The sequence below is a fragment of the Stegostoma tigrinum genome, chromosome 2 (assembly GCF_030684315.1).
Source record: "Stegostoma tigrinum isolate sSteTig4 chromosome 2, sSteTig4.hap1, whole genome shotgun sequence".
NCBI classification, from domain to species: Eukaryota; Metazoa; Chordata; class Chondrichthyes; order Orectolobiformes; family Stegostomatidae; genus Stegostoma; species Stegostoma tigrinum.
The window spans coordinates 21,989,577-22,004,659 of record NC_081355.1 but is presented as its reverse complement, the minus strand read 5'-3'; the positions used below and the strand labels follow the sequence as shown (position 1 = coordinate 22,004,659).

General features: G+C 40.2%; 1 protein-coding gene across 1 annotated transcript in view; it reads right to left on the bottom strand.

The window, feature by feature from the left end:
* Nucleotides 1–13,824, bottom strand: part of LOC125461298 (collagen alpha-6(VI) chain-like) — a 135,485-nt gene extending 121,661 nt beyond the window's left edge. Inside the window, exons 1-2 of the mRNA XM_048549897.2 lie at nt 13,778–13,824; nt 13,246–13,299 (exon numbers count right to left, since the gene is read on the bottom strand). The gene's annotated coding sequence lies outside the window, so the exon portion shown is untranslated. The remainder of the gene's footprint in view (nt 1–13,245; nt 13,300–13,777) is intronic.
* Nucleotides 13,825–15,083: the final 1,259 nt, after the last annotated feature.

Here is a 15,083-nt window from a genome sequence, read left to right as displayed (position 1 = left end):
GGATCTTGATGGAGTTCTGATGAAGAGTTACTGAGCTCAAAGCATTGACTCTGCTTTCTCCCCACAGATGCTGCCAGACCTATTGAGTGTCTCTAGCAATTACGGTTTTTGTAATAGGTTGTCTAGTTTGGCTGTTCATTTGATGGCTTCATGATATGCCAAATGAAGTAATGATTTGCTTCTAGATCTTTGTGGGCAAATTACATGGCATGTTCCATGGGTTTGAGATTCACAGCCTCAATGCACTTTGGTCATCCGTCAATTTACAAAGGAGGTAGATATGGCACCGGATTAAGAGTCTTCTAGACACGAAACATTAACTTGCTTTCTATCCATGGACGCTATTTGACGAACTGACCTCCAGCATTTTTTGTTTTCTGATCAGATTCCAGCATCTGCAGTAATTTGCTCCTGAATATCAAAATTTTTTCCAGAATGGTCGACTTGATATTAAAAAGCTTCTTCGGGTTTTACGGCAAATGAGAAAAAGTTTGACCAATGAGGTAAATTTTAAGGAGCATCTTAAAGGAGGAAAATGAGATAGAGAGAAACTCCTTCATAATTTTAAAGATCTTTATTCGGCCTACTTCCAGCTTTTTCTTTAACAAGGGTTTACTTTTGTTCTATGTTATGTCTCAATTCTATTATCATCTTTATAAGTGACTACTTCAATCCAATGTTGCTAAGTCATAAACGGCATAAATTACATCAAATTGTAACTTACATGGAATACCTCTGCCTATGTTTGACCAAACATCTCTGTCACTTTCATAACTTAGGGTAAGGCATCCCAAATTTAAAAGCACATCAAGGATTCAGTTCAACATTTTGCAAGGAAATTTCCAGGAGATTTCTATTTGTCATTGCAATGGAAAACCTAATCACTCTACTTGTCCAGCAGGAGATTTTAGCACCACGCCAAAGAGGATCTGTGGAAATATCGTTTGTGTAAATCCCAGGCATACAGCTGATGAGTCATCAATGTGCACTCAATTCTGTCCTCTAAACTGCACCAAGTTCGTGACAACTGAAACATATTAATTCTTGGAAATTTAGAAAAGCAGGAAATTAACTTTGATTGACAACCCCTGCCCTCATCCCTGCAGGCTACAGTAAATCTTGAAAGATCTCTGAGAGAGCAATATTGGAAAGTCCAAGATTGCTTCCAAACGACCACATAAAATTTAACCGCATAAATAGGCTCTGGCTATTATTATTTAGAGGTCATGCAGACATTCCAACAACTGTATGACCCATAGCCCATTCAGACCTAAATAACGCTTTAAATTAGTCCTCTGTGATCTTCAAAGTTTATAGTGAGTACCTCCCAAGTAATTTCACCTACCCCACCCCCTACCACCCCATCCTCCAGATCCCAACCAATGTCAGAGCAAAGTTATTTACTATCCACTAGAAAAAAAATTTCAAAGTTGGCAGTTTCGCATCTGTATTTTATATTTGCTGCACAATTGAGCTGTGCACAATTAATAAAACTAACACTTTCTCTCGACATGTTTTGCTAGTTTGGCCAGGACCTTCAATGAATTAAATCTTCCACATTTATGGAGTGGTAGCACGAGTGCAACTAATTACCATCTTTTCAGCAAGTCTGCTTGACACATTAGGACAACTAGGCCAAGACAATTAGGGACATTACATTAGGTGCAGGAGTAGGCCATTCAGCCCTGTGAGCCTACACTACCATTCAAAATGATCATGAAGTTTCTGTATCCCATCTGCGCCCCCTCCCCATACCCCTTGGTGTTTTTAGCTGTAAGAGCCATGTCCAGCTCCCTCTTGAATATATCTAATGAACTGAGCCCCACATCTTCCTATGGGAGAGAATTATACATGTTCACAACTGTCCGAGTAAAGAAATTTTTCCTTATCTCGGTCTTGAATGGCTTACCCCTTATTCTTAGACTGTGGCCCCTAGGTCTGGACTTCCTCAACATCGTGAACATTCTTCCCGCATCTAGTCTGTCCAATCCCATCAGGATTTAAATGTGTTTCTATGAGATTCCCCTGTCATTCTTTAAATTTCAGTGAGTACAATCACAATCAATCCAGTCTTTCCTCATATATCAGTCCTGCCATATGTTGTCCACCCAGCTGATGTTCCTCCATTCACTTATCTGTATGTTTATTTTATTGACAATGGACAAATGAGGAATCGCCCGCCCCTTTGGATATCTACAGTTCAAGTTAACAGTGTCTCAGTTGGTAGCGCTGTTGCCTCTGAGTCGAAGGTTCTGGATTCAAGTTCTTTTCCAAGATGTGAGCACAAAATATAGCTCAAGACATCATTGCAAAGTGGCACACCATGTTCTCAACACCCACGGCATAGGATTACATGCCTGTTTACACCCCCAGCAATGGGAGCACTTCAATGGTCTGAAAATTCAGCTCTGTGTGAGTGTAAGATCAGGCAGACTGGTACCTATGGTTATGTCTTGCAATTTGAAATGAGTTCAAATCTTGACATAGTAAATGGAATTGAAAAAATCTCGGAATTTATGGATTAGCATCAATCAAAGGCCAAATTTAAAACTTCCATTGTACAATCTAAATTCAATGATGAGCTTAGATGTGAGCATTACTCCCACCAAGGAGTGAGTCAGCTTTACTCATGCCGTTATGTGGCTGTTAGCTTATTACATATGAATGCACAAGGGGTACAATGAATCTTGCAGTGGTTCAGGTAGTAATCAACCACTCCACCATTATCTTACAGCTTAAGGTGGTGGCACCATATTTAGAGAGCATCACGAGAGACAATCATTCTCTTGCAAATGTATGCAAAAGGGCTTTCCAATCTTCTGCTGTCACTAGCTCAACCCGACGTTAAAGTTCTGAGAAATTAATTGCAAACTTTTTTCACATTGTCAGGAATCTGATTTATAGCCACCCAGTAAGGATCCTCTGCCGTTAAGCCTCATACTCCCGGGAGCAGAGCATGAAACTGCCACATTTTCATCAAACCCAAATGGACTTTTAGTATCATTTAGAGGAGAGACCTACCACTCATACCCAGTCTAAGCTACATGTGAATCCATTTCAGATGCATATTCAGGCTGCCCAAAGGCTCTTCATGCCCTCGGCAAGTAGGAGTAGGAAATTACTACTATTATGGCCAAATCCCATGAAATAAAATAAAGACCTGAGTGAACCAACAATTTTTCAACAATTGACAATGGACTCATGGTCATCATTAGACTCCGACTTTCAGATTTTTACTGAATATAAGTTCCACAGTCTGCCGTGGTGGGATTCAAACCCAGGTCACTGGAACATTACTTTGGTCTCTGGATTAACAATCCAGGGATAATACCACAAGGCCATCACCTCCCCTAAGTACTCAGTGAATTCAGCGAGCTTGTTCAAACATAATGGGCCAAACACCCTCCTTCTGCATCTTTATAAATCTATGATTCTGTGCAGTCCCAACAATTGTGAACTTTGAACAAAAGATCTGACAAGAAAATTTAAAACCACATGTGGCAAATTGTCATTAAAAACACTACTTTTGCCAGGAACTCAAGCTGTTTGAGGCTTTAGCTCAAGTGAGTTTGCTCCCACGCTCTTCCTATGGACAATTTTTCAAGTTGTACACCGTGGGGAAGACCCCAAAATGTCATCACAAGGATCACACAGTTTCCTTTACTGTACCCTCAAACTAGTCATGTCAAAGCACAGTGTTCAAAGGCTCCGCTCACAAAAGCATAGACAAACCAACCAGTGGTGAAATTTGAAGATATTAAAATCAGCCCTGCCAGCATTAACCTTGTGAACATCTTACAATCATTAAGGCCCTCATTTCCCCAGGCAGGAGGGCCAGTAGCCTGAGGCCAAAACTTTCAAATACTTTGTGATAGATTTGGTCAGGAGATGCGAATTATATTTATAATATGAATTATTGCAATCCAGAAAGTCTGATTCAAAAGAACTTGATTATAGCCGGATAAAGACACATTGTTGTTGAAACTTTACATTTTGCTGTAATCAAGACCATTTGCAGGAATACAAATTCATGAGAAAGACATCATTTACGCTGGATGGCTGGAGAGTGCTGATTGGTTGGCAAGTGGGTACTGATTGGTGGAAGTATTAACATGGAGAATGCACCAGTTAATAATCGACAGTTAACTGCCTCGTTTTGTCTAAATTTTAAACCAGGCCAGTTGACTTTGAATGATCAATACTGTGGAGGTGCCAATGTTGGACTGGGGTGGACAAGGTTAAAAATTAGGACTATAATCTGGTGTCATGCGATTTTTGACCTTGATTGGTCAAAGCATTGCCCTGAGAAATGGTGCTGCCTGCTATGCTGCTTCCATTTCCAGGACCCCTGATGTGATTCTTGCCATAAATGCCTGTCATTGGGCATTATACTCATTTGATGGCACATATCCTTCGTCCAAGAACTGTCAGTCAGAGGGAGGGAGAGTAACATTTCAGTTTCAGCAATGCCATCAGAAATGGTCTGGAATGGCCACAATGGAGCATGTTCTGATCACCAGATATGTGGATACTCAGTCAAGTCTAGTAGAAGTTTCAAGGAATGGGTGTTGGCAGGGGAAAGGGATGTGTAACATGGATCACACTTTATCGAATCAAGAGGGCATTTATCCCTAAGTCTGTCAGCTTTTATGGGGCAGTGTCCTTCTTGCTTGGCAGACAGCCCCACACCACTATTCTCATCTCTTAAACGGGAGGTGAATTATGGGGACAGTAGGGGCTAAGCTTCGTGCATCTTCCTAAGAAAACAGTGAGGAATGTAAATGTCAACTCACTGAAAGGTGCTGGTGCAGATGGATTCTGTTGCAGGAAACTCAGAAGGGATGCTAAATGTGTCAGCATCCAAAAGAACATTAATGGATGTACAGAGCGATCTGTATGTTGCACTAAATATTCTGCCAGAGATCCTGCATTCAATGTCCAAGACCACAACTCAGACCTGCTGCTGGGTTTTGCACGAAACATACAGGTCTATCTTTTCCATGATGGAAGTGATGACTGATATCATTCATGCATGTATTTTTTTTCCTTTATTGATTCATGGGATGACAGTGTCACTAGCAAGGCCATAGGGCAGTTAAGAGTCAACAACATTGCTGTGAGTCTGGAGTCACCTATAGGCCAAATCAGGTAAGGATGGCAGTTTCCTTCCCTAATGGACATTAGTGAACCAGATTGGTGTTTCCAACAATCGACAATGGATTCACGGCCATCATTAGATTCTTAATTCCAGTTATTTACTGAATTCAAACTCCACCATTAGCCACGGTTGGATTCGAACCCAGGTCCCCAGAACATTATCTGAGTCTCTGGATGAACAGGCCAGCGGTAATACCACTAGGCCATTGTCTCCCCTCTGTGAACACAAACAAAGCAGCAGCTGCTCATCATCTTGAGTTCTGCCTTCAAGGCTGCTGATATCTGTGTTCATGAGGTCTTACAGGGTGCCGCAGCATCCGGCCATTTCCCAACAGCAGGATTTATGAGGTGTGCCCTCTGTTTGTGACTCCATGATGCATTAACCTGTTGTCCTCTCTCAATATGGCAGCATTCACCCTTCTGACATAGTCACTTCACTAGTGCCCTTGCCATTACGTGTCGGCCAGCTAGCTCTGATGGCTACACACCAGGCTCTGTACATCAGGCCACGTCATCATATGGGCTGCTACCATAAACAACACATTGTCAGCTACTTATTGTCCCCAACAGCAGCTATTCATTCTTCTAGGCTGACCATTACGCATTCCTTTGTCTGCCCAACTAGTTTTTTCTCCCTCTGGGCTCCATATGCACCAACAGTTTACTCCATCCCCCTACCCCACCCCTTCTCTAGCATATATACCAACCTTTCCTAACTACAGTCAGTTTCTTTGGAGTAGCATGGTGAATCTGTGGTTAGCATCCTGTCTCACAGCACCAGGGAGCCAGTTTCGGGACCTCTGTGTGGGGATTGCACACTCTCCCAGTGTCTACATGGGTTTCCTCTGGGTGCTCCCATTTCCTCCCACAGTCCAAAGATATGCAGATTAGATGGCTGGCCCGGCTAAATTGCCCACAATGTGCAAGTGAGATGGATTAACATTGGGAAATGCAGGGTTACAGGGATAGGGTTGGGGGTGAGACTGGGTGGGATGCTCTTCTGACGGTCATTGGGGACTTAGTCGGCCGGATGACGTGCTTCCACACTGTAGGGCTTCTATAATTGTATTCTGAAGAAGGGTCACTGGACCCAAAACATTAACTCTGCTTTCTCTCCACAGATGCTGCCAAACTTGTTGAGATCTTTCAGGCAATTTCTGGCTTTGTTAGCTCTGATTGTTACCACTCATACAGAGATGTTGCAGCCTCAGCACAGACCTTCCAGACTCAGAATAAGAGATAATGGAAACTGCAGATGCTGGAGAATCCAAGGTAACAAAGTGCGGAACTGGATGAATACAGCAGGCCAAGCAGCATCTTAGGAGCACAACAGCTGATGTCTCAGGCCTAGAAAGGGTCTAGGCCTGAAACGTCAGCTTTGTGCTCCTAAGATGCTGCTTGGCCTGCTGTGTTCATCCAGGCCCGCACTTTGTTGATTCAAAATAAGTTTGGTTTTGAATATTTATTTTGTTCCAACTTATATATTTGAATTGTCGCAACGTGAATGGTGCCTTGAGTAGCGTCAAAGGATAAGGGGGTGGAGGGGGGCGTGCTGTAGATGTATAAGAAATTGGGGGTACCTTTACTGGTTTCATGTTCCTAAAAAAAAAATCAAAATATCTAGGCTGCTTCCTCTTTCTCCTATTCCACTTTTACTTATGCAAAGGCTCTTCATCAACTTGCCGTACAGCTGGCAGCAAGGGTTATCCATCGTGAGATTGGGATGGCACAGGCCATCAACACTGTTTTGTCCACTTTGCTGAGCACTGAGAAGCTCCTCCAGAGTGGCCCAGACACAGCATGCCTTGTTTCAGTATGCCAGCGTTACGCTCTATCACATTTCAAGTGGCAGCACAGCTCTTGTTGTATGCTGACTGTTTGAGTGGGCTGTGTATAAGCAGACAGCCCGTGCTGAGCCAGTGTCCATTCTATAGTTTGCTGTAATAGCAACAATGCAGCCAACAAAGCAGACCACTGCAGAATGAATGCATTATGACTGCTGCCAAACAATGAACTTCATGATACATTCGTTGCCATGAGGTGTTTGCAAAGAGATGTGAGTACATTTTTAGGCACTCTAGTGAGGCTGTGCCCTTGCCCTGGCTACTGGTTTCTGGCAATTGAGAGTAAAATGTAGTTAGCTCTCTTTGAAGAGAGTACTTATGGAACTTTCTGTACACAACAATGATATATGGAGTGAGAAGAGGACTATGTGGAGCATATAGTATAGCAGACGCCTAGCAGGCTGAATGGCTCATTTCTATATAATCCAAGTGCCGTTAACTGTTGTGTAGACCTAACCATAGTCCAAAAGGATTAAGAAAAATTGAAAAGTATTTTCAAAACTTTTCCACCGTGCTTCCTAAGTTATTTGGTTTGCTACGATCAAACATATTTTAGCTAAATTGCTGAATCCTGATAGTAATTTCATAGGAGTTCATATTCAATTTTAGATCTAAAATTTCCTATTTGCTTTCGAAATCTCTTCTCCTGGCACTTGAGCCAAAGAGGAAGAAACTAGTGAAGTCACTCACCTCTACAAAGCCTGTTAGCAGGATTGTTAATCTGCTGTTTAGGATGTGGCCATTTATTTTGCTGATCAAACGGTCAGGAGATCCTGAGACAGTGTCCTGCTCTGCCTTCCTGTTCAAACTGGCATACAGTTGTAGTCATACAGCACAGCAACAGACCCTTTGGTCCATCCAGTCCATGCGGAACACAATTCCAAGCTAAACTTTTTGCTCCTGTCTGCTCCTGGCCCACATCCCTCCAAACTTGTCCATTCATGTATCTATCAAATGTCTTTTAAAAGTGGTATTTGTACCCACATCCACCACTTCCTTGGGAAGTTCATTCCACATGCAAACCACGCTTTGTGTAAAAAATTTGCCTCTTGCATTTTTTAAGAATCTCTCCTCTCTCATCTTAAAAATGTACCCCCTAGTCTTGAAATCCCCCATCCTTGGGAAAACACAGCTGTCATTAACTCTTTCTATACCTCTCATTATTTTATAAACATTTATCAGGTCACCTCTCAATATCCTACACTCCAGTGAACAAAAGTCACAGCCTGTCCAGCCTTTCTTTATAACTCAAACCTTCCATACCCAGCAACATCCTGGTAAATCTCTTCTGAACCTTCTCCTGCCTGATAATATCCTTCCTATAACTGGGTGACAAGAACTGGAGACAGTATTTCAAAAGAGGCTTCACCAATGTCCTGTATGACTTCAACATGACTTTCCAACTCCAATTGGCAATCTCACCATGAATCCCATGTGATGTGACTTTACTAATTAGTCTACTATGTGGAACTTTGTCAGAGGTTTTACTGAAACCCAAATAAACAACGTCTACTGCTCTGCCATCATCAATCTTTTGGTAACTTCCTCAAAAAACTCAATCAAGTTTGTGAGACATGATTTTTCTTGCACAAAACCATGCTGACTATCCCTAATCAACTTTTGCCTCTCTAAATGGCCATAAATCCTATGTTTTATAAACGCCTCCAACAATTTATCCACAACAGAAGTTAGACTCAAGTCTATAGTTCCCTGGCTTTTCCCTACAACCTTTACTAAACAAAGGTACAACATTAGCCACCTCCAATCATCAGGGACCTCATCCATAGTTATAGGTGATGAAAATATTTTTGCCAGGGGTCTCATAATTTTCTTCCTTACTTCCCACAATGTTCTGGGTTCCATCAGATCAGGTTCTGGAGATGTATCCATCTTAATATTCTGTAAGATCTCTTAAACTTCCTCTTTTATAGTGTGAACTGTATTAAAACATCAAAGTTTATTTCTCTGCATTCTATCGACTCTGTTTCTTTCTCCACAGTAAAAATTTACTCAAAATATACATTTAGTATCTCTCCCATCTCCTGTTCAACACGGTTCAACACAAATATGACCTCCCTGATCTTTAAGAGGACCTACGCTCTCTCTAGTTACCCTCTTTCTCTTAATGTATTTGTATAATCTCTCTGGATTATCCTTAACTTTATCTGCCAATGCTATCTCATGTCCCCCTTCGCCTTCTTGATTTCTCTCTTAAGAATGTCCCTATATTTCTAATATTGATTAAGGGTTTCACTGAACCTAGTTGTCTATATCTAAAATGATATTCTGTTTTATTCTTGACTAGAATCTCAATATTTTTATTCATCCATTGTTCCTTAATCTTACCACTTTTACCCTTCACTCTAACAGGAACAAAATGCCTCTAAGCTCTTGTATTCACACTCTTGAATACCTCCTACTTGTCACCTCCCACTTATCAGACATCCTTCTAGCTGCAAACAGTCTACTACAATCTACTTTTGGAAGTTCTTGTCTCATACCATTAAAATATGCCTTACTCCAATTAGAAGCATTAACTTTTATGAAAGGCTTCTCCTTTTCCATAACCATTTTGAAACTAATGAATTATGATCACTACACCCAAAGTGTTCCCCCATGTTTACTTCAGTCACCTGCACTGTTCTATTGACCAAAAGAAGGTCTAGTTTTGCTCCTTCTCTAGCATCCACATATTGATAAAGAAAATTTCCTTGGACACATTCGACACACTCTTCACCATCCAAACCTTTAACACTACAGTAGCCCCAATCAATGTTTGGAATACTAAATCCCCCATTATTACAACCTTATTACATTACATATATTGGAAATTTCCCTACATATTTGTTTCTCAATTTCCCTCTTACTATTGGGGGGCCTATAGTTCAATCCCATCAGTGATCTTTCTTTTCTAATTTGTAATTTCTACCTACATATTTTCACTGGACGATTTTTCAGAAATATCTTCCCTAGCTACAGCAATAATGTATTCCTTAATCAAAAATGCACCCCTTCCTTTCTTGGTCCTTTTGTATTCCTCCTAGAGTATCCAAAACACAAGCTGCCAATCTTGTCCATCTCTCAGCAAAGTTTCTGTAGTAGCTATGATGTCCCAATCCCATGTTCTTAAATATGCCCTGAGTTCATCAGCCTTATCTGTAAGACTCCCTGCATTGTAACAAATGCATTTTAGTTCTTCAGAGTCACTACATACTCTGAGTCTCTCTTGTCTTTCTTTTCTAACTGATATGCTCTCCTCATATTCAGAACTTTCCCCATCAATCCTTCTGTTTACACTGCTACTTAGAATTCCTCCACTCCCCCTCTCTAACAGTATAAAGGTTCCCTTAACGGAATGAGCAAATCTCCCTGCTAAGGCAATGGTCCATTTCCAGCTGAGGTTAGACCCATCCATTTTGAATAGGTTTTTTCTGCACTAACATACATTCAAATTGTTCAAATCCGAATCCTTGAACAATACACCAGTTCTTCAGTCATTGATTCATTTCCTTTAACCTTTGTTCCTTCCCTCATTTGAGTTTGGCATTGGGGGTAAACCAGAAATGACTACTTTCAAGGTTCTATTTTTAGTCTTCTACCTAATCTCTTAAATCCACTCTGTACTGCTTTAATCTTTTCCCTAAAAATGTCATTCCCACCAATGTGTACAATAATTTTTAGCTTGTCAATCTCACCTTTAACAATATGCTTGAAACATTTAGAGAGGTCCTTAATCCAAGCACGAGGGAAGCAAACAACCATGGGATAACAAGGTGTAGAGCTGGATGAACACAGCAGGCCAAGCAGCATCGTAGGAGCAGGAAAGCTGACGTTTCGGGCCTAGACCCTTCTTCAGAACAAACCATCCTAAGTTTACACTCACTGTCACAGAATCTCCTGTCTATGCCCCTGACACGACAGTCCCCTATAACAACAATTCTATTAAATCTTGCCGAATGCTGCCTAACGAAAGATTTATTCCAAGTGTCCCACAACTGACTGGCCATTCCATTTTTCTCCGAGATACTATCCCTTCAACAGTTCCAAAAACTGAATATCCATTTGATAGAGGAATAGCCACTGGAGACTTTTGAACTACATTCCGACCATTTCTGACAGTCACCCATTTATCTGACTGATCCTGCTGGGTAATAACTTTTATAAATCTACCAGCTATCTCACTATGTACATCACGTATGCACTTAATAACATTGAGCTTAAAAAACGGCGTTTCAATAACACCTTATATATAAAATAAACTACCTTTCATGATTATTTTTAAAAATGTTAAAATGGAAAAAAATTTAAAATGTACATGTCAAGCATATGAAACCTAGATAAAATTAACCACTTACCTTATTAACTGAATAAAAAAAATTCCTCTTCAATATTCCTTGAGGAAAAAGATATTCTCCAGAGACAACCATGTGTAGGGCTCCTCAAAACAAAAACACAACTTCATAAAAATATTAGATAATAAAATGTGAGGCTGGATGAACACAGCAGGCCAAGCAGCATCTCAGGAGCACAAAAGCTGACGTTTCGGGCCTAGACCCTAGGCCCGAAACGTCAGCTTTTGTGCTCCTGAGATGCTGCTTGGCCTGCTGTGTTCATCCAGCCTCACATTTTATTATCTTGGATTCTCCAGCATCTGCAGTTCCCATTATCACTCACACATTCATAATAATATTGTTTGGTTTTTCAAACAAAAAGGCCTTTGAAATGTTTTTTAAAAGTCCTAAAACACATATGGACATTATTAACTTCTGACTTTACAATTTAAAAAGTCAGCTGTTCACTGTAGACCCTTAAATGCTTGTTTACGAAAATGTCCATTTAACAAAGAATCGAGAATTTTTTGTTTGTTTTCTTCTTGCTTTTTTAATGTTAATGAAACAAAATGAATAAAAATCTTCTATTATTAAAACATAATGACTGTAATAGCTGGAAGAAAACTATAATAAATTTTTAACTAAGCCTGCAGTTCTAGGAGCAGCTGCAAGATCCATGCGGTGTGGGTGTCCTAATTACTTCTGGAGTCCACTGTACTAAAGGTATGTGAGTATCTGAGTGTACTGTGCCAAAGGCAGAGAGACCATGATTGGGATTCAGTGAGGAACAGAAAAAAAAATTTCACCAAACAAATACAGTAAATGGACGTTGGAATTAGAATTGGTGAGGCTTTCGAATCAGGCAGCAACGAAACACGACAATAAAAAGCTAACATTGTTCAGTGCAATCCTGCACATTTTGAACGTTGTGTTATTTCACTTGTTCAGGGAAATGTTCAGTTTTAATGAAAATTTGACATGGACAATTTCAGCTAACTCACCAATTATGTTCTTCTCACATTGATTTCAAACAATCAGGTCAACAATGGGTGCGTAATTCAGTGTTGCGCATTTTACACCATGACTGAAAACTCAATTTGGGCCCTTGCATTTCCAACCCCTTGAGCATCTTCTGCTATTGCACCAAGAAAGCTGCATAACCTGGATGAACAAAGATGCACAATGGGATGAGAACACTGGGCCTCTGTTCCTAGTCATAGTCTTAGAGGTCTCCAGCACAGGAAAGAGGCTATTCAGCCCTTCAAGTCTGCACCAGTCAAAAACAACCACCTAATTATTCTAAGATAATAAAATGTGAGGCTGGATGAACACAGCAGGCCAAGCAGCATCTCAGATTCTAAACCCATTTTTCAGCACTTGACCCATAGTTTTGTATGCTTTGGCATCACAAATGTATATCTGTGTGTATACTATCTGATCAAAGTCAGCTCAAGTACTTAATGTGTAGGTGAACATTTTATGACCACAAACAAAATAAGGAAATGCATCAATTGACACATTCCATTTAATTTTTCTATTAGCAATGATGATGCAACAGATGCCATACATCCAACATTGCTAAGGGTGGGTGCGGATGTAAGTCGAACTTAAATGGGTAACATCGACAAGATAATCTTCATATATGAACCTGAGTTATTGTGCAACTCAGTTATAAATGAACAACTTGCAAATTTAATGCTTAGCTTTGGCATACATGTTTAAAGTTTGGTGTTTAGAGTTCTAAAAGTTCTCCAACTGCTTTTTTTCAATGCAGTATTACTGTATAATCTTCACAACCAGCAGATGCTGGAATATTTTATAATGAGAAAGAACCCTGATCTCACCAACAGGGGATTACACTGAGAGTCAGTTTTTCAGATATACATCAAGAAAAAAGAGTCAGTTTTTCTTACCTGTCTGAATCTACATAGGAGCTACACCATCATCACTACTTTTGCCAGTCACACCTGCAGAATAAAACACTGTAAATTTTACTTCCATTCCTCCCTCCCTTCCTATTTATTTCAGTTTTTCAGCTGACATTCTGCGCCACAAGGGTAACATGAATGCAGGTAAGTATTTCACTTTGAATTGCTAATCAAGCCCAATGCTATCAGTGCACGCAGAAACTTCTAAACAAACACATTCTCAAACTGTTCACATTGCATTACAAATGTTCAAAAGGTCCACACATAATAAAAGTAATGCCATTACTCATCTGCCTGGATGGAAGTTCACTGTTGTGCCACAGCCTTTATCCAAGACATTGAATTAAACATCTCCTTCCAAAGCTCTCCACATTACATTTCTTGACATAAACCACTCATTCAAGACTGTAGATGCATTTTGCAAAAGTGTGAAACTAATGATTAAATATAACTCAACTCCATTGTCTTTTCAATGGATTTTCCAGCTCAAACCTGTTAGATAAAAAGGTTCACTTACTGCACAATCCCTCAACGGTGTTTGGGCTATGACACCAAACTCTGAAACTCATTTTTAAAACTGAATCAGCTGACTTCAAACCACACCTACTCAACTGGTCTCAGCAGAGACCTTGGCAACTCCTCAGAGATACATGAACAAATAGTCAGTGTCCCCAATCTGAACCTTTTTTTTTCATATTCCCAGGAACCACTTAGCATCTTCTTGTTTCTGAAGTTCTAAGGTCCCTGTTTAACATTTCACCTGAAACAGATCCCACAATGGCTGTAAAAGAAAATACGAGTCCGAAAGACACTAAACTGTACTCTTCAACCTACTGGGCTGAAAGTAGATTTCATTTGTATTAAACAAATTCTCCAGTTCTCAGTGGAACTGTACATGCAAAGAATCACAAAGATACAATCATTGCAGAGGAAAATAATCAAAGTGAATATCTTTACTTCATCCCTCCTGTACAAGTCCACTTACAGTCACAGAATCATAAGCACAGAAACAGACCCTTCGGTCCAACCAATCCATGCTGACATAATCCCAAACTAAATTAATTCCATCTGCCTGCTCCTGGCCCATATCCCTCCAAACCTTTCCTATTCATGTATTTATCTAAGTGTCTTTTAAACATTGTAACTGTGCCCACATCCTCAGGAAGTTCAATCCACACGCAAATCGCCCTCTGTGTAAAAAAATTGTCTCTCATGTCTTTACTAAATCTCTCTCCTCTCATCTTCAAAATGTGCCCCCTAGTCTTGAAATCTCCCATTCTAGGGAAACGACATCTATTGTTAACCTATCTACACCCTTTATTATTTTATAAACCTCTACAAGGTCACCTTTCAACCTCCTACCCTCCAGTGAAATAAGACCCAGCCTAACCAGCCTCTCTTAATAACTCAAACCTACCACACCCAGCAATATCCTGGTAAATCTCTTGTGAACCCTCACCAGCTTAATAAGGTCCTTGCTGTAGCTGGGCGATCAGAACTGGACACTGTACTACTTGGCAGCATAAATGCTATTTATAATGATACAAAGTAGGATTGTGCAGAACATTTAGGGTAAGACATCAGTTATACAGATTTTGGACCCATTTCAGAAACTTCAATACATAACTTAAGTCATATGGACTCCAATGCAGTAGCTGTGACCACTGGTCTGTGAGAAATGTCTTCATTCAGATGAAATAATAAGTGCCATGAATATGTAGTTATTTGTACATTTTGAAAAGAAAGCCATTAAAATGTATTCCAGGGACAGAAGTGTTGAGGCTTGCCCACAACTTTTAGAGAGAAAGAAAAAGTTCAGTTTG